Here is a 19,777-nt window from a genome sequence, read left to right as displayed (position 1 = left end):
GGGGGGGGGGGGGGGTAAATGAAATGAACTTGAAATTCAGTGCAAATGCAACTTGATTTGCAATGAACTTGACTTTTTCCTAGGAGATATTTTATTTTCCGCCATTCAATAACAGTTGTCCACTATTGACTTGATACATATATTAAGAAGCAGTAAATGATCGGGATAACTTTACCAAATCACCATTATTAAATATTAGTCATCTAACATTGAAAAATGAATAGTATTTAATAATAAGTGCACACCATGATAAATTATTGAGAAAATGGTCTGAAAAATATTCCAACTTTGGCCGAAATTGCTGTTACGATACCAAATTTTATGGAGGACCTTTTAGCTCCTGCACTATTTAATTGTGTATTTTAAAGGTATATATGTATCCACGTGGACACATTAAAATTTATAATGATGCAATATTTATGATGTCTACGTGGACACATATATACCTTTAAAATACACTATTAAATAGTACAGAGGGGTAAAAGGTCTTTTTCAAAGTTCGGTATCGTAACAACAATTTCGGTCAAAGTTCGGATATATTTCAGAATTTTTTTCCTAAATTATTCATTGATTTTATAAATTGGATAAATATTGTTGGAACCAACATTGGCTTGATTATCGAGAGAGATAGTTTGAGGCTTATCGTAAACCATCTCTTTACTTCATGAAGATATTTGATTCATTTTCTTTTGGTTTATTAATTGTGGGATTGAGAACTATTTTCTTAGTGAAATTGTTCTAGCTCTATATCGAATATTTATTTTGTTGAGGCTAAGTTTATATATATATAATGTTAAGTATAAAAAATATCGATATAATTAATATATTTCGAAAAGGTAATACTAGGTAACTCTTTGAGTAACATTGATTTATAATCTTCAATTGATGAGTAACATCGTAAATCAGAGATTTCAAATTTCGATTTTTAGGAATGAAGTCATTTTTTATAAGAAAAGTGAAACTTTTACGTACAAATTTAGTTAGTTAGACCCTGGAAAACTTTAAAAAATAATAATCTTATGACAAATAAATTACATTAATGATAGCGAGGCTATACAACATATATGTGCCATTATAATTGTGCAACATATATTTACTAAGCATGTGATACACTTAACAAACGCATGATATAATATATTTCACTATTATTGTGTATGTGGTATAATATATTATGTTATGTTTTGAAATTAATATGCTGCTACACTTGGTAATTAGAGGCAAAATTATAGCTATATAACAAAAATTCTCAAAAAAAATAAGGCGACCGGATAAGCCAATAAGGCTATAAGCTGTAATTTTTTTTTTCTTGATAAGTGGAATGAGAAGGGAACGGCTCGGCTTGTTAGAGGCTTGGACGGAGCCGATTAATTGAAGAAATCGGTGAAGCCCAATTTATCTCCTCGGCGTGGTCGGTGAGATTAATTGAAAAATGAATTAGCATAAAGGGAAAAAGAACAAATATATCCCGAACTATCGTAAATGGTATGCAGATACCCTCCGTCATACTATTGGGACATTGATGCCCCTGTCGTCTAAAAACTAGATCATATATGCCCTTCACTCTAACGGAAGACTAAATAGGGACACGTGGCGCAATCTTATATGTCGATCCGATATTTAATTGGGGGATAAAATTATGACACATGTATGTCCGTTAGTATAAAGGGTATTTATGCTCTAGTTTTTGGACGACAGATGTACCAATGTCCCAAAAGTATGACGAAGGGTATCTGCATACCATTTAGGATAGTTCGGGGTTATATTTGTCCTTTTTCCCTAGAATAAAATGGCAAAAAATATTTGGATTATAACAAAAAAAAACAGAAAAAGAAAAGGCAACCCATGTGCTTCTCAACTGAACTGAATCAAATAAGCCAAATAAAATTTGCAGGAGATTTATAGATAAGTTTGTTTTTTATTACATTTTCTTGAAAATCATTTCATTTTTTAAAAAATAAAATGTATAATTGAATTCATTATATTTTTGAAAATATGGATAAATATAATCTTTATTGTAATTATAGTGCATATCAAGCTCAAAGATCCACATATAATTGGCACCGAAAAATGAAGGATATTCCATTCATCAAGGAGGGAAAGAGCATTATAGTTACATATTTGATAAAATTCAATAATTTTAATTTTAATTTTAATTTTGTATCGTTTGCCATAAATTTTAAAGTAATAGAACATAAACTGCAATCATAAATACAATATGAAGAAACATAGTTTTATTCATCAAGACTGTGAGTACAAATCTGTTGATCCTTTGATTCTTCTCTCATAAGATTTATCCGGGCCGTTAGTGGCGTATTTCTCGAACTATGATCATTGATTTTGATCGAATATTTCATGAATTTGTGGAATATTCGAGATGTCTTTTCAAGGGAATATAGTACCCTTTATATAGATATGAACTAGGGTTTAGGGTTGAGTATCATCCAAGAATCATAGCTGGAATTGAACACACCTTCATGTTGAGTCCCAACTTGAATTAGAACGTCTTGTAGAGTCTCACAAAACTCCAATGTCTACGGTATCATTTAACATGTATAAATAATCTAAGATCTAGAATACAATAAATAAAAATAATTGATGATGAGTCAAAACTCATACATGTATTAGTAATCCCTTGTTTGGTGCATTTTTTCATGCTATGTATAACTTGCATTAGTTATACACTCTATTGTGTATTGAGGAGTGCATTACTAATACCATGAATTTCTAGGTATTAGTAATGCAAAGGATTTAATACATGCATTAATATGATTACAGAACCAATTACCCCTCAAAACTCAAAAGTACTTTTACATCTTTTCCACCATAATTGTGAAGGATACTTTTGTAAATAAATATTTTTATACAATGCATACTATTTTTAATACACCAAACCAAACAATGCATAAGAAATAATCAATGCATAACTAATACAAGTATAATTAATACATGCATTACTACTAATACACTCTATGGGGTATTATTTTTATACACTCTACCAAACGACCCAAAGTTTTTTATTTTTTTTTGGTTTTTCACTCATTATTTGGTACCCATATTTGAGTTCGATTTCACTCGTTGTTCGCTACATGTATTGGAGTCCGATTTCACTCGTACCTATATTGAAGTTCGACTAATTCAAATTTGTGATGGGTAGGAACCCATTTGAGGGGTAGCGCTCCCTATCAATTTGAGACATCTAAATTAAGAAAGAAACAACTTTATCCACTACACCACATCCTTTTATGGGCCACCTTTCATTCTCAATACAATTAGGAAGATGATCAAGTTCTTGAGCCAAATAAATGTCCCTTATTAAGACCAAAACTTCTCACTAAATCCGTCGAATATTTGAGTAATATTTTCAATTTAACTAAAAACAGACAATTCAATGTATAAAATATCTCACGTTTATTTAGGATTTGGAGAAAGGACCTAGTTAATATAAACAATCAACTCTAACGTAAGCTTGTGACGTATAAGTATGGAGAGACAATATTACAATTATCCAAAAAATTTCATAACAAAGGTAAATTTTAGTAAGGCATGTTGGGCATTAATGATCAATGAATATATCCTCTGATTAACACACGTGCTTCTAAAACTCTCAGTAACAATAAATTTGAAATTTGAATATACTCTTTCCGTTTATATTTATTTGTCCAATATACTATTATAAGATGTCTAATAATCTTTGTTTCATTCATAAAATTAATAGATAATTTATTATGTTGTGTCTATTTTATTCTTAGTATTTCATCCGTTCACTTTTAGTTGTCATGGTTTCTTTTTTTAGAGTTAAACGATAAAAAAATTTACTAACATTTTACGATGATATGCAAAAAATTGCAATTTATAGTACTTTTTGTATAGTTTTTTTGTTTAAAATACCAAATTAATATAATCTAATTTAAATTTGAATATTAATCAAATTGACTTTCAAAAAGTACAATATGACAACTAAAAATGGACGAAGGAAGTATTGAATATTATTCATTTTTCAATATTTAGATAACTTATATTTAATAAGGGAGATATAATTTTATAAATAAGAAGGATAATTTTATTAATTTTACTCCTTAAGATTTTTTGTAAACAATCTTTACAAACTTGTTTGTACTTTCAATATATAATTAATTTTAAAATCAAAATGAAAAAAATATAATCAATTCTATCAATTTAGTAAGGTAAACTGTCACTCTCCGAGCCTACACTCTGGGAGGAATTGACACTTGAGAACCATTGCCGGCCCCAAGCGAACCCTTGGCCTGGCTTACTTACTCAGCGGAAGACTTAACTCAACATAATTGTACCTTTAAAAGTAAACTGAAAACTCAAAGAAAACTGAGAATGTATTAAAATAACATTCACTGGCCAAAGTGGCAACTCAAGCCTCAATATAATAGAATGAAAATGAAAAGACTAAAGAACTAACCTTTGACTGTCTATGAAGCCTCTAACAATTGAGATGGACGTCAGGACAAGACCCACGACATCCTAATGAACTAAACATAATGAAAGCAATAAAAGGGATCCTCCGGAAGCAAGGAGGCTCACCAACAACTCTGAAGCTCAACTAGAATCAATGATGTGCTGGATGTTGATCCTGGTTACCTGTATCTGCATCATAAAAAGATGCAGGCCAACTGGCATCCGTACATTGAATGTACGAGCATGCGAGAGGAATACTAAAACAAGACATAAGCTTGAAAGGAACTGAAAGAACAAACTTGCTCTCAACTCAACTCAACTCAACTGAACTAATTTCAATATAAAGCAGTATAAATAAATGCATTATAAAGAAACAGTTTAAAACATGGATATCAACTATGTGTATTTAGAAATACAATAGTAACTCTGTATGTATGCAAAGATACAATATAAACTCTGGATGTATATGAAAATACAAATAACTCTGTGTATATAATAATACAAAATATTTATGTGGTAGTTTCTCTAACCGACAACCATCACTTAAGAGCTATTGTGATGATACAACGTTTAGTCACGCTGCCAGGGGCGCGTCCTATACCTTGCCAAGGGTATAGAACCTGACTACTAAGTAGATCCACTAGTCTATGCTAAAAAGCACTAAGAAATCATCTAAAAAGTATGACCCTTTTCTACTCATGATGACTACATGGTTTATGGGGGCTGAGAATTGTCTGAACTCTCCCCCATATCGGTGCTCAATACTACTCCCAAAATATAATACTAGTTCTTATGTTTAAAAACTTACTTCTTTCTGTGGTTTGAGATAATTGCTCAAAACTTAGCTCAAAGGCTATCTTGGAAAACAAAGTTTCCTCTCTTGCTTAAATGTGAAAGCATTTACTCTTTGGGAATACATAGTCCTCATATACTCTTTTTAAGAAATGAACTTCAATCTTTACTCTTTACTCAACTCAAAACTCAAGTCTTAAAACAACGTTAAAACATTTGTAAAAGACTTTTGGAAAACTCTATGAACTTCTCTTGACTTGACTCTTAACTTCTCTTGACTTGACTCTTAACTTTCCTTGAATTTAATTATGGATTCAAGGTTCATGATCTCATATTATTGATGATTTCATGTTGTTTAGACGTACCTTAAAGGGTAGAAATCAACTAGGAAACATAGGTACGTTTTAAGGGAACTAGTACGGAAAGAAGTGGGAAAAAATAGAAGACTTGGCGTCCCTGGCGCTCTGAGTGGCGCGGGGCGCCAAACTCAAAACTTCAGACACTAGCTTGGGGCGCTTTGCCTAGCGCGGCTCCCCAGAGGCCAAACCTCAGATCACTTTGTGGGGCGCTCTGAGTGGCGCGACACCCCACCCCTTTTTCCCAGATTTTTGACGAATTCTCTTGGTCGTTTTTCAACTCTAAATCCTCTAGATTCAATTGGGTCTTTCCCCAAACACTTAGATTCGACTTCATAATCAAAATATGCAAGAATCTACTCAAAACGACATCTAATTTCATGAATTTAGATCAAGAACTTCTCAATAACTTCAACAATCAAGAACCAATAGAAACTTCAAACAAACCAATCAAAAACTCAATTTCTATACTTTCAAGAACATAATTTCGTTGAATTAAATCATGGTTGGTGCGTGGGTGAACTAACCCAACGCTATGTGATCTCACATACCTCGTATTGATCAACCCTTGGCGAAATCCTCAAGCAAAACCTCAAGAACGATGAACTTTGGCTCTCTCTTCTTTTCTCCTCTTGAGTTCTTTCTCTAAAACCCTAGCGTGAAATCTTTGAGTGCGTAAACTGACCAAATTCAGTTTAGACCCCTAAGTAATTACCAAAAATGGAATAATTTAATTGGGTAGTGAAAAGACCATAATACCCTTCTAAAATCCGGTTTTGACTTTCCTTATCTAGACAACCCAACTTCAAATGGACATATCTCCCTCATACGAACTTGAAACTGAGAAAACTCGATGGTGTTGAAAAGATAATTCAAAGATCTTTCATACGGTATCTTGTAGCACACCTAACTCATCTTGAGCTAGGAGTTATGGTCGTTTGAAGTTGACTAAAAACCCATACTTAACATAACTTAATCAATATTTCAGAGTTTTTCATTCTTTCCAAAAATGACTCTTTCTAATTCTAACTCTTTCACTTAGCGAGATGTTACATAAACAACTAATATAAAATGGGGGGGAGTACCTATATATAACTAATACTACCTCTGTTCATTTTTGCTTGTCCATTATTTTAAAAATAAATTATTTATTTTATTTATCACTTTTAACATATAAAAAATGATCATAATTAGTTTTTCTTATATTTTTTTACTTTTAATATTAATTACTTATTCTTCAAATTATTTTTCAAGATTTAAAACTAAACATCAATTAATAAAAATAAAATAGTCATGTCAATTACTCCATCTGTCTAACAATAATTGTCTACTATTAACTTGACACACCTCTTAAGAAAAAATAAATAATAGGATAATATTACCATTTTATCCTTTGACTTTTAGTATATTTCATGTTTTGAGAAATATGTTAGATGATAAACAATGTTTAATAACAAGAGTAAAATAGACACAAAATGTAAATTATCTCTTGATTTTCTAAACTGGACAAGTATTGTTGGATAACTATTTTTAATATATTTGACAACTATTATTAAACAGATGAAGTATTATTTTCTTAATAAATATGTTAGATCGAGATATGATAATTAAAAATAAACGAAAGGGTAAATAGTTGCACTCACAACCATAAAGATATTAGTAAAAGATGAGTACCCAATTTAATGCTAGCTTTTAAATCTAGGGTCCATCATAAGAGTGTCTGTCTTGTCTATTTATTGAATCAAGAGTTTTCTCCACATATTTATATGTATTTTTTTCCTAAGTACAGTATATATTGAATGGAAATTGGATAAATATATTCCTGAATTATGGTAAATGCGTAAATATTTTTTGTCATATATTTGAGACATTGGTATCTATGCCGTCTAAAAACTTGAGCATGTAAGCCCTTCACTCTAACGGAAGACTAAATAGGGACACGTGGCTCAATTTTATGTGTCGATTCGATATTTAATAAATATCGTGTCGGTGGATAAATTATGACACGTGTATGTCCGTTAGTATAAAGGATATATATGTTCTGATTTTTGGACGGCAGGGGGACCAATGTCTTAAAAGTATGACAGAGGGTATATATTTATCATTTACAATAGTTCAACGGTATATTTATCCTTTTTTTCCATATTAAATAATGAACTTTCGACAGCCTTTTCCATCCCTTATCTTGGCAATTAATAAATATAAAAAGACATGGTATATAAAGGGAAATGTCTCTTTTGTACAACCCATTTAAAGCCATACTTTAAAAACATATATATTTTTTGGTTGAATATAAGTGGAATTTTGGTTGTCGACGTATACTAGCTACTCACCATATATAAGGATATAAAAGATACAATTAAATAAATAAATATATGCTTTTCTAACTGATTTGCTAGACTAAATCAGTTTAATGATCATCTTAACATAATATGTTATTGTTCGTTTTGAATCAAACTTGTATGATTTTTACCTAAAGGTCCCTATCATAAAAAATATCTTTACACTTTATATTTAGCATTTTATTCGTAGCAATTTGTTTTCTTATTTCTAACAATAAAAAAAATAAAATACCCCATAGTACTTAATTATATAGTTTCATGTCTTGGATCTTCATTTTCAAATTTAATGGCTAAAAGTCCACAAAAAAAATATTTCTTTCAAATTTGTTAGCTGTATTTTAATTGATTTTTTATTTTTTTCTGAAAAAAGTATGGGAAGAGGATGATAGTCTGGTTGATAAGAGATCAAGTATGGGATCCAATTAATTAGTGTCTTTGACTAGCAAAAAAATATATACACATCCACCATAATATTTTTCTTTTTTTTATACTTGTATAATTATTTTTTGGGGAAAGAAAATTCCCCATAACTATTTGGACATCATCTATTTTAATAATTTTCATATGATAATATAGTTATATGCTTTTATGTCACAATTTATATGATGATGGTTGTTTGAATTGAGCTTAACAAATTTTAATAATCTGAAATAAGTCAGATAAATTTGTTTTGTTTAACAAATATGAAATTTAAGAAAATTCGTTCTCATAGTTTGATCTTTCCCAATAAACATATAACGTCTTTAAATTCCAAACACTTTTACATGCCATACCATTGGTAAAGCTTTTTCATCGCGTGCTAAGATAAAATTGTGATAAGATATATAAGATAAAATTATTTTTATAAAATTATGACATACTATTTACGCAAATTTTTTAAAATTTACAACACGTAAATTGAAACAGAAAATACACATGTCTTCAAACACATGTTTTTGGAAAAAGACATCCTAACTTGTTGATTTGGAAGATTACAAAATTCATGGATGATATATAGTACAAACAAGAAAATGATTGATTCTCCAAAAAATAAGGCATCCATATTTTTCAATATTAGTATTATAACTGCCATATCTTTGAAGATTTGACAAATTCTTGTTGTATTAAGTCATACGCACCGAATAAATTTCAGTCAATTTTATACGTAAAAACGTATTCAAATCAATGAAGGCATCATATCGTATTTGAATAGAAATAATTATTATTTAATTATTATAAATTAATTAATATATAAATTTTATTTTATACTAAATCACTTATTAACTATAGTAAATAAAATTAATTTGATATAAATATCTCGTACAACTGTACAAGTTGGTCTTTATCGTCTTATTGGAGTTACATACTCCAATTGATATTTTTTCACACGATACATTTGTCCAATATAGCTGATCGTTTACGATAAAAGATAACGTTTATAATCTTTATTTTTACAAAACCTGGCTAGTATAATACTAAATAATCTATGCATAATTAGGTACGGGAAAAATATTTTTTTAACTTTTACATTTTCATTTGAATAACTTTTGAAAAGATATTTTTCTAAGAAAATAAGTTTTTTAAAAATAAAAAAAATGACTTTCTTAAATTGGAAAAAACAAGTTTCACGTGCGATATTCTACGTAGATTGTGTGCCCCTTACTCTTCAACACACATTATTTTCACGCCAAATGCTCGCCATGCGCCTAACCTTCACCTCTCATAAAATTTATCTAGATTACAAATATATGCTTTTTAGAATATTATTTTTCACTACTTATCAAATATACAAAAAATAAGCGAGAAACTCACATTTTTCCCTACATTTTGCATGTTGTTTGTAGCTTGCTAAAGTTATGAATGTATTAATAATACATGGATTAGTTATGTGAAAATTTATGTATTAATTTGTGCAGAGATTAGTTATGCATGATTTAGTTATTCATGCATTACTTATTCATGTACTAATTATTCCATTTTCTATATTGCATAAAAATTATACATAAGTTTTCTCATAACTTATACATGTATTAATTATGCAGGTTTTTAAATTGCAAACCATACACCGTATTAATTAGATATGATAAATATTACTTATACAAGATCTAATACATGTATAATATTTTTCCTAACCAGCTACCAAACGACCCCTTTAATGTGTACTCATTATAAATTTATTAACACTATTCTGACTAAAAATATTAATTAGGTTCCATTTAACGTCACGTAATTAACTTTAAGCCTGCAAATTGAGGGTCATATAGAGTTGTATTGTATATATAACTATTAAAATTTTGAAAATCAAAGATTTCTACCATATAATTTAATTCTTTTTTAAATTGAGAATCAGCAAAAGGAACAGTTGAATTGCCTGATTTTATGGTTTTTTTTTTCTGTTAAAAACATGTTAAATAATTATATTACTTTACACATTTAAATATTTTATACCTAAAAAGAAAAAGAAAAGTAGGCAGGATCCTAATAAGTAGGAGACAACTTTAACCACCAAAAGTATTTTTCAAAGATAGTGAAATAGTGAAAATGCACTAGTCATTTTTCTTCACAATCTGCCAAATATCTACTCTTATCTTGCTTTTGGACAGGTATAAAACATTAGTATAAAACAATTAAAAATCTCTCATTTTATTTTAAATTTATATTATAAACATCTTCGATTATAAATATAATTCTCATACTATTAATTTTTTTTAAATAGATAAATTGTTTGTTACAATAAATAAACATTATATTATATTCTCTTAAACTCTTTCATTTTTACTTCTTTGTCACTTTGCTCAAATGGGATCGTTCCAAAATTTAAAGAAAAATCTCTTTGACCCTTCTTGTGATTTTGTAAATCTTCTACCAAAGATCACAGTTTAATGAATTTAACTTATATATAATGATTGTACAAACTAAATTTTATGTATGTTTTTTTATAATAAACTTCTTGTATCAAATTATCTATTTTATGATTTAAGTTATTAGTCTCATTTATCATGAATAATTATGTTATGGATCGCTTATTAGTAAAAAGTTCTTTTTAAGTCTGTCATTATGTCAAATTAAATCCTAATTTTATTGTTTATACCTACTCATAAAAGTATAGTCAATTGGCAGAGCAGGTAATAAAATGTTGACATTAGTGAATGACAAAGTGATACATTAATTGCTGTCTTTGAATCTTGATAAGCAAATTGTAAATATCTAACATACACGACAAATAAGTTTAGGTGTCCGTTTTTATTCCTTCAGCGTTCGATATCCGCATTGGAGTCTGATTAAATTTGTATTCACTCTGAGAAGTCCCACATTGAAGGTAAAACGCTCTTTAACAAAGACACCTTTATCACCCCACCACATCCCTTATTGATAATTTAGGTGTCCATTTGTGCCTTCACATTGAGGAAAATGAAAAGGAGATTACAGGGTAGAGAATCTAACTTTAGCCAATAAAGTGGAAATTTCGATAACCAACTAACTAATCATCTACTAAGATTTCCCATTTAGAAAGTCTAATACGTTAGCGAGAATTATTACTTTATTATATCTTTTAACACTCGCCCTTCACATATAAATTTTATATTACTTTCGATCTTGAGCTAACATGTGAAATACTATTTTACAAAAAGTAGCGCCCGATGAGAGTTAAAGGTAGGATCTTTCTACGAGTATATGTGCTTTAAAATTACGTTGAATTATATGATTATATGACTAATTATCTGCTTCTCATCAAAGGCGAACTCAGAATTTGAAAACACCGTGTGCACCAATATTAAGCAACAAAAAAAAATGTTCTACCTAGGATTGCACCCTAGTTGCATGGCTGGATCTATTAATGTCACGATCCAACCCACTGGACCGCACAGACACCTACATACTAACACCTAAGTAGGAGAACCCTCATATCCCAATAGTCAAGACATGCGGAAATTTAAGAAAACGGACAAATAAAAGAAAAACATGTAATATCTTTATAAAACAAGAACTTTAAAACGACTCTGAGTTAAGACTGACAAAGCAATTAACACCCCCAGAGATCTAGTCTAAACAGGTACAAGAGCTACTAAGAGTACAAGCAAGACATAATAATGAAAAGTCACAACTCCCACCATGTGGAAGGAAAAATAGAAGCTGCTGGAGAATTTCTATCTTCACCTAATGAAACATCGCCGACCCTGCATCCAGACTATGCCAAAAAGGCATAGCAAGAGTAGTATTAGTACAAAACCACACGTACTGATAGGCATCATCGGTCAACCCGACGCCCACCGCATAATATAAGAATTCAACTAGCAAGAACATGCAATAAAGCCACTCGCTTCTCCACCTTTACCCTCTCCCGGATACCTCAAAATCACATTAGCACCCTTATTTCTAACTCCCGACTCAGTCAACATACTTACTAGGTTCTTGATCATAGCCTAACCATTCTAACTCATTGAAGAGTCCACCATTACAGCTACAAACATTCCCGCCGAACAACTAACCCCACACGACGTAGCTTTGCCTTCTCTTCATCTTACCAGTCCTTGCCATATGACAAATTTTATCAAGGCTTCCCAAATACTGACCACGAATCCCTTTCTTCTACGGTGGGATCTACCTAAGTATTTTCATCACGTACACTACCCCCACTTCTCACCCTTGCAACACGTGGACAACCTTTTTTCTCAACATTACAACCCTTGAACCCTTGACCTTTCTCGGTTCATTCAGCAACAAGATACATAACAAGTTAAATCAACATAGTAGAACAAATATATATATATATATATATATATATATAGGTCATCATAACCTTTTAACCCTTCAGGAGCAATACAATATCAATATCATTTACGAATAACGTTCAATTTCACAGTTCTCAATCTACACAGTTATATCCAGTCAATGGTCTTCTCATAGAACCCACACCCAAACTGTTAGTGTACCGACCGTGGTACGTGATAACCGTTCCAAGTTAGCGTGTCGAATCGTGAAACCCGTTTCAATATTTATGTCGGTACGTGGCAACCGATCCAGTTGTTTATGCCGGTACGTGGCAATCGATCCCAGTTAGTGTGTCAGAACGCAACATCGATCCATTCAACAAGCCACAATCATAATCACAAGCATATTCTCATAATCATACAATCAAGTCATGATTCATGGCATTCAATCATTCAACTATCCTCATTTACGATTTGTGTGATCAATAATGCAACATTCGCATACATACATGCATCATAATGAAGCAAGAATAACATATATCACACAACATGAAATCACAGCCATCACCTACCCCTAGTTCATCGTCTAAGGCTTCTTCCTACCGTTAAGTCATCTTTTAGTTAGCGCACGAAGACCTAAACATAATTCCTACCATTGATTAACGTTATACTACGCAATGAGCACATATTTAAACTACTCAAATAATAAACAATAGTCTACCTGGGCGCCAAGCAGTTGTAGCGGGGTTATAGCTCCAATTCGGGTTTTTGAAAGACAAGACGATGATTCTTGGCCAAAATCCACGATCTCTCGGCATCCCTGCGCTAGAATTCTCTTCTTCCTTCTTTCCCAACCTTAGAGCAGCTTTTGGAGGGTTTCTGGGGTGTTCCTCGCTTCTTTTTGGTGTTTTTGGAAGAAGGAGAAAATAAGACCTCGCGTTATTTACATTCTGTTTCGCCTATCCCGCTCTGGCGGCTACTTACCCCGACGTGGCGCTACCGCCCTAGTGGCATATAGCCCGCCCTGGAGGGACAGTGGCCCTAGCATGTTCCTGAAATTTTGCTTTTCCTAAATAACGACGGTTCGGGTCGTTACAATTGGTACAAGGCACCATTTCACAGTTTCTATGGGGGAACTATTAATTATATTTAGTTTCAGCTTCTCAAGATATATATATATATATATATATATATATATAGATACATGTTTTTTTCCGAAGTTAACGGGTGCACGTGCACCCCCACATAAACATGTGGGTCCGCCTCTGCTTCTCACGCTAATAGCTGGCACAATTTTTTCTGATACATAACTTTTTAAATTATATTGAAAAAATCTTTGTTTTTATATGCAAAAGAGGATTTATAATTAATTTTTTAATTTATAGATTTTGGATCATATTTTTTTTTTATTGAACTGTAAATAGATTATTTTGGTATATTGAATGAACTTTTATACAAGTAAATAAAATGTTGAATCAAAATTATTGAATTCTACTGAATTCATAACTATAACGGTGGATCCGCTCATGATAGCGACTAATGTACTGATCAAATTAACCTTTTATCGATATGTTAAATGAGAATGGATCACATGATCAACATACGGATATAAAAAAAACCCAATTTGGTGCACAAAACATCTCGCATTAACACAGGATTCGGAGAAGGATTGCATCAAGAGGTGTAATGTAGACAACTTACCCCAATACAAACATCAATGGTTACTTACATAATTCAAACTAAAGAGTACGTAACCTATAAATCATACAAAGATAATTTTATTATTACTCTAAGAATCGTGGAAATTTTTATTATTACTCTAAGACTCCTTTCCAGGAGATGATGAATAGGAAAGTTTCGAGTTTATTTTTCAAAAGTGAATGTAACTGATTCACTTAAGAAAAATAACAACCCCCCCCCCCACACACTCCCCCACTAATTAGGATAATTAGAAAGAGAACGTTATTCACTTAAGAAAAATAACAATTTTTCCTCCACTAATTAGGATAATTAGAAAGAGAATGATTTTTTTTTAGAATCAAATTACAAAAAAAAACATAAGTATCAATGCATAATTATTATTAAGATTATTTTATAGAGAGAAATTATTTTAAATATCTATTATAAAATTTCTAATTGATTTTTTATTTTTATTTAATTGAAATGTATATATTCAATTAATCAATATTATATATTAAAAAATAGTTAAAATTGATATAATATTAACATGATGATTTAAATATAATTAAAATATATTAAAAAATTATTCCACAAATTAAATCACTACATACAAAAATATTCACCATGAAAATAAATAAGTCCTATTTTTTTCTAATCCTGCAAAAGTATTGTTGTTACATTTTTGGGATAAGGGTCTGAAAAATACCCCAACTTTGGTTGAATTTGCTGTTGCGATACTAAACTTTCATAAGGATCTATTACCTCCCTAGATTATTTAATACCGTATTTTTTACCCCCTGAACTATTTAATAGTGTATTTTAAAGGTATATATGTGCCCACGTGGACACATTACTATTTATAATTTTGCATTATTTTTTATGTCCACGTGGACAAATATATATGTTTAAAATACAGTATTAAATAGTCTAGGGAGGTAATAGGTCCTCATGAAAGTTTAGTATCGCAACAGCAAATTCAACCAAAGTTGGGGTATTTTTCAGACCCTTATCCCTACATTTTTTATAATTCCTACAAATTAATATATAAACATCAAATAAAAAATTATTACTCCCTCCGTCCACAATTGTTTGTCAGGGTAAGGTCATGCACACCCCTCAAGGAAAAATTTAATACAAGGTGTAATTTGACTAATATAACCCTACTATACCAAGAATACCAAAAAGTCCACATAACTTTTCAATTGAACTACACTATCATTAAGGGTAGAATTGGAAAAAAAATGACTAATTATTTCTTGATTGTTTAATTTGACAATTAATCTTGGACATCTATTTTTAGTATACCTGCCAAACAATTGTGGACGGAGGGAGTATATAAAGATAAAAATAAAAAATTCAATAAATATTAACTATATATGTGCATTAAATAGGGGTCCAAGAATCAACCATCTGTGAACTTGCCCAGGTAAAGTATTGTACTGGAGTTTCACTCGTAAATATTCAAATTCTAAGAAAAATATTGTGATTTGAATTGTGACTATTTTTCAATTACTTATGATGCATATATATATATAACTTGCGCGCTTTGATTTTTTTGGCCGATTTTATTTAAAGTAAATCAGTTTGTACGCCCTTATTATAATGCATGCCTTTCCACTGGCAACAAATCTTTCAACAACGGAATGATCAATCTAGAAAAAAATTAATTAATTGTTAATACTACATTGATCACACCATTATTGAAAGATTTGGTGCCAGTGTTAGCAGATGAATGAAGTAGATGTTGGGCCTTGGTCCACTTCTTGAAGTTTGTACTATCACTAAGTACTAATTCACTACTGAATATCAATCTCAATAAAATCAGGCTAAAACTAACTTCAATAAGAGGTCTTAATTTTTTTTATCTGTACTTATTGTATATTGTGTAATATTTTTTAATAATGTTTCTAAGTTTACAACAAGAATTAGATATTAATAATGTTATTTAGGTTATTTCAAATTAACAATTTAGTCATGTGTATGTAATATATTACGTTAGATCTCGTTCGATAAGAAATTTTATTCAATATAGAAAGATTTGAGTGGCTTAATTCAAGGTCTAAAATATTTTTACTATTGAAAAAAAAAGAAGAGCGGAAACGGGTAAAAAAAAAAGTCCTTAAACTATGTCAAACGAACAAAAATGTCTCGCCATCAATACTTTGGTTCAAAAATGCACTTATTGTTACTTTATGAGTCAAAAATTTCGTTCAGTCAAATAAATATATTATTAATTTCCCTTTTTAACACATGAAGACATTTTTTTCTTAGTAAGATTTTCTTATTAGCGAATATTTATCCCACTTCAATTCGAAAAAAAATAAAAAATAATTAAATTGTAAGGGCATTTTTGACCCATCAAGTAACAATAAGGACATTTTTGGATCAAAGTATTGATCGTAAGAGCATTTTTGGACCAAACTATAAATGAAGGGCAATTTTGTTATTTCACATAATTTAAAGACATTTTTTACCTTTTTCCGAAAAAAGAAACAATATTTCTTTCCTTGTATTTTAATAAAGATTTTGCATTTTTTCCCCTACAAATTTCAATACTTTTTAAAGTAAAATAAATGGATAAATCTATATTATAAAATTTTTTGGGGCTTAAAACCGCAAATACTTTAATTAATAACGGGCGGATACTTAAATTATTAAGTTGTTAGCAGCACGGATACTTAATTAACTGACGGATGCATAATATAGCAGCGCGGATACTTTAATTAATAACGGGCGGATACTTAAATTATTAAGTTGTTAGCAGCACGGATACTTAATTAACTGACGGATGCATAATATAGCAGCGCGGATACTTTAATTAATAACGGGCGGATACTTAAATTATTAAGTTGTTAGCAGCACGGATACTTAATTAACTGACGGATGCATAATATAGCAGCGCGGATACTTTAATTAATAACGGGCGGATACTTAAACTAATAAAGTATCCGGTTAAGTTGTTGGGGGAAAATAAGGGATTTTTGTATTTTAGTAAAAGAGTAGGGAAATATTGAGAATAGGTAAAGAAGTGTTGTGTATTTAAGTAATTTTTCCAAAACTTTACTAGTTTTCAACATACAACCAAAGAGTGATTGTTTATTGGTTTGGGCCCTAGTGACTATTCAATTCACAACCCACAACATGTAGGCCCAAACGATGGCAGAGAGACCTGGGCTGAATCATGATTTAAAGCTCATGTTATAAACAACATGGGCCTAGAGCCAAGGTTGGGAAACTTTCAAAAATAGCAATTATTAGACATTTTATAGCTATAGTTTGCTTAATTATGAATAATAGAAAAATGTTAGGGAAGGAGGGAGGAGAGGTGCGAGTGAGATCTGGGAGAGAGGAGAGAATGTATTTTATTTTTTTTGCGAATTTCGGAGAATACAAATTGATTTGTATCAAAACGAATACATATTAAGAGGAGAGAGGCGAGCGGGATCGAGAGAGGGAGGATAGAGGTGAGAGAGATCGAGAGAGGGAGGAGAGAGGATTGTAATTTATTTTGCATGGTACTCTGTATTTATTTTGTATCAAATTGTACATTATATTCATTTTGCATTGTATTCTCTACTTATTTTGTATCAATTGTATTCGACATACAACGAAAGCAACGTTATTCATCTCCTCTTTGATGGGATGCACACATATTTAACAGAGAGGATGAATGCATATTGTATTCATACGAATACAAATACAAATACAAATACAAATACATTGATTTAAAAATACAAAATACAGTTTTTCGAATACAATTGAAATAAAATACACAAAGCTTTCACCTATATTCGAGAGAGGAGAGGGCAAGAGAGAGGGGGGAGAGTCCAGGGAGAGAGGGGAAGGGTCATCTATAAAAACAACATATTCTTTTTATAATATTTTTAAACTATAGCTATTTTCCATAAATAAGTTACTAATTTTGACTAGTTCCATATTTTTTCCTATTGGAAAAGTATAAAGTACAAAAACTCCAACAATTTGGGCACTAATTACATCCTATATCAAAAGTTTTCCAAATGACAACAATTTTAGATTTTTCAGAACTCGCGGATATATTGCTCCTTCGTCTGATACATAGCAAACGATACATAAGTTATGTATTTAATATATAAGATACGTGATAGATATAGGTATATCACATAACTATAAACTAGATTCATACTATTTATGTTTGAAATAATTGAGGCTATGTATAAAAAATAATATTTGTTCCACATACATTGTACACAAACAAAGTGATTATGTATCTGATAGAGGTGAAGTGATGTATCCAGATATTGAAAGAGAGAAGGATTTTTTTTTTTAATAATTAATTCAAATACTAGGAATTTTGGAGATTATGTTATCTTAGCTGTGTAACTACATAATTTTCAGAAATTGGTTGTGTATAAGATACCCATAGGAGCATATGATATCAGATTGGTGTAATTAGAGGAAATTAATAAATAGCACATTGATCAATATATGTTGTGGTAGGATTGTTCGGAATTCCTTCAAGCTTAACTACAAATCTTGGGTCTGAGCCGTTGGAATTGAAAAAATCACGTGGGAAATGTTGCCCCCAAAACCGGACCCTATAATGCGCGAATCCAAATTTAATTGGATTTCAATACGAACAGTGGCGGAGCCACCTTACAATGAGGAGTTCATCCGAACCCCCTTCGACGGAAAATTATATGATTTATACATGATTAAAATAATTTTTTAGATATATATAGTAGATGTCGAACCCCCTTCGACTACTTCGTGTGTCTATTTTTTTAGATCACTACAAGAAAAACTGTTATTTAAGACCAATATTTAGGGATGAGTTAATAATCTAGTCTCAAAATGTACATGTATTAGGACGAGATTATATTCTTTTCCCTAATTCTATGTGTTATTGTGAAGGTCTAAAATCTAGTCCCTAAAGAAAGTTCTAACTGGTCCCAAAATGTAAATATAGTTGTGAGAAGGGGAAAAAGTGCATTTTCAATTTTTTCACAAAATTCATCAGACGCCAAAAATTTACCTTAATTATTAAAATTCTTTATAAAAAACGCCTCAATTTTTTCAATAGAGAAAAAATAATTAATTAGTCACTTCATATTTTTCAATAACATAGAAGCCCTAAATTGACTTCACCACAAATCTCTATAGCATATCTTCATATCGTAATTCTCTAGAGAAAAAACGGTGCTAATACTTTCAATTTTCTTCTGCACTTTCTCAAAAGAGCATGGAAATCTTTACATGCTCTTTTTCTTGATCTAACACTCAGATTTATCTTTCAAAATATCGTCCCAAAAAATTAGCCATATCCAATATACTTTTATTGAAAATATTGTCCCAGAACATCTTCGAATGGCGCATCTATTAGCAGCGGTAAGCTTGTGGCCGGTGACATTTCACCCGGTCGGCAGGAAATCTTCGCGATTAACTATAGAAACTAAGGCAATAAGCAGTGAGAGCAGTATCGCTTGAGGAAATTCCCCCAAATGCGGTT

Source organism: Solanum tuberosum, unplaced genomic scaffold (genome assembly GCF_000226075.1).
Source record: "Solanum tuberosum cultivar DM 1-3 516 R44 unplaced genomic scaffold, SolTub_3.0 scf00619, whole genome shotgun sequence".
Lineage (NCBI taxonomy): Eukaryota > Viridiplantae > Streptophyta > Magnoliopsida > Solanales > Solanaceae > Solanum > Solanum tuberosum.
The sequence above is the reverse complement of the archived record's forward strand: the minus strand, read 5'-3'. Positions refer to the sequence as shown.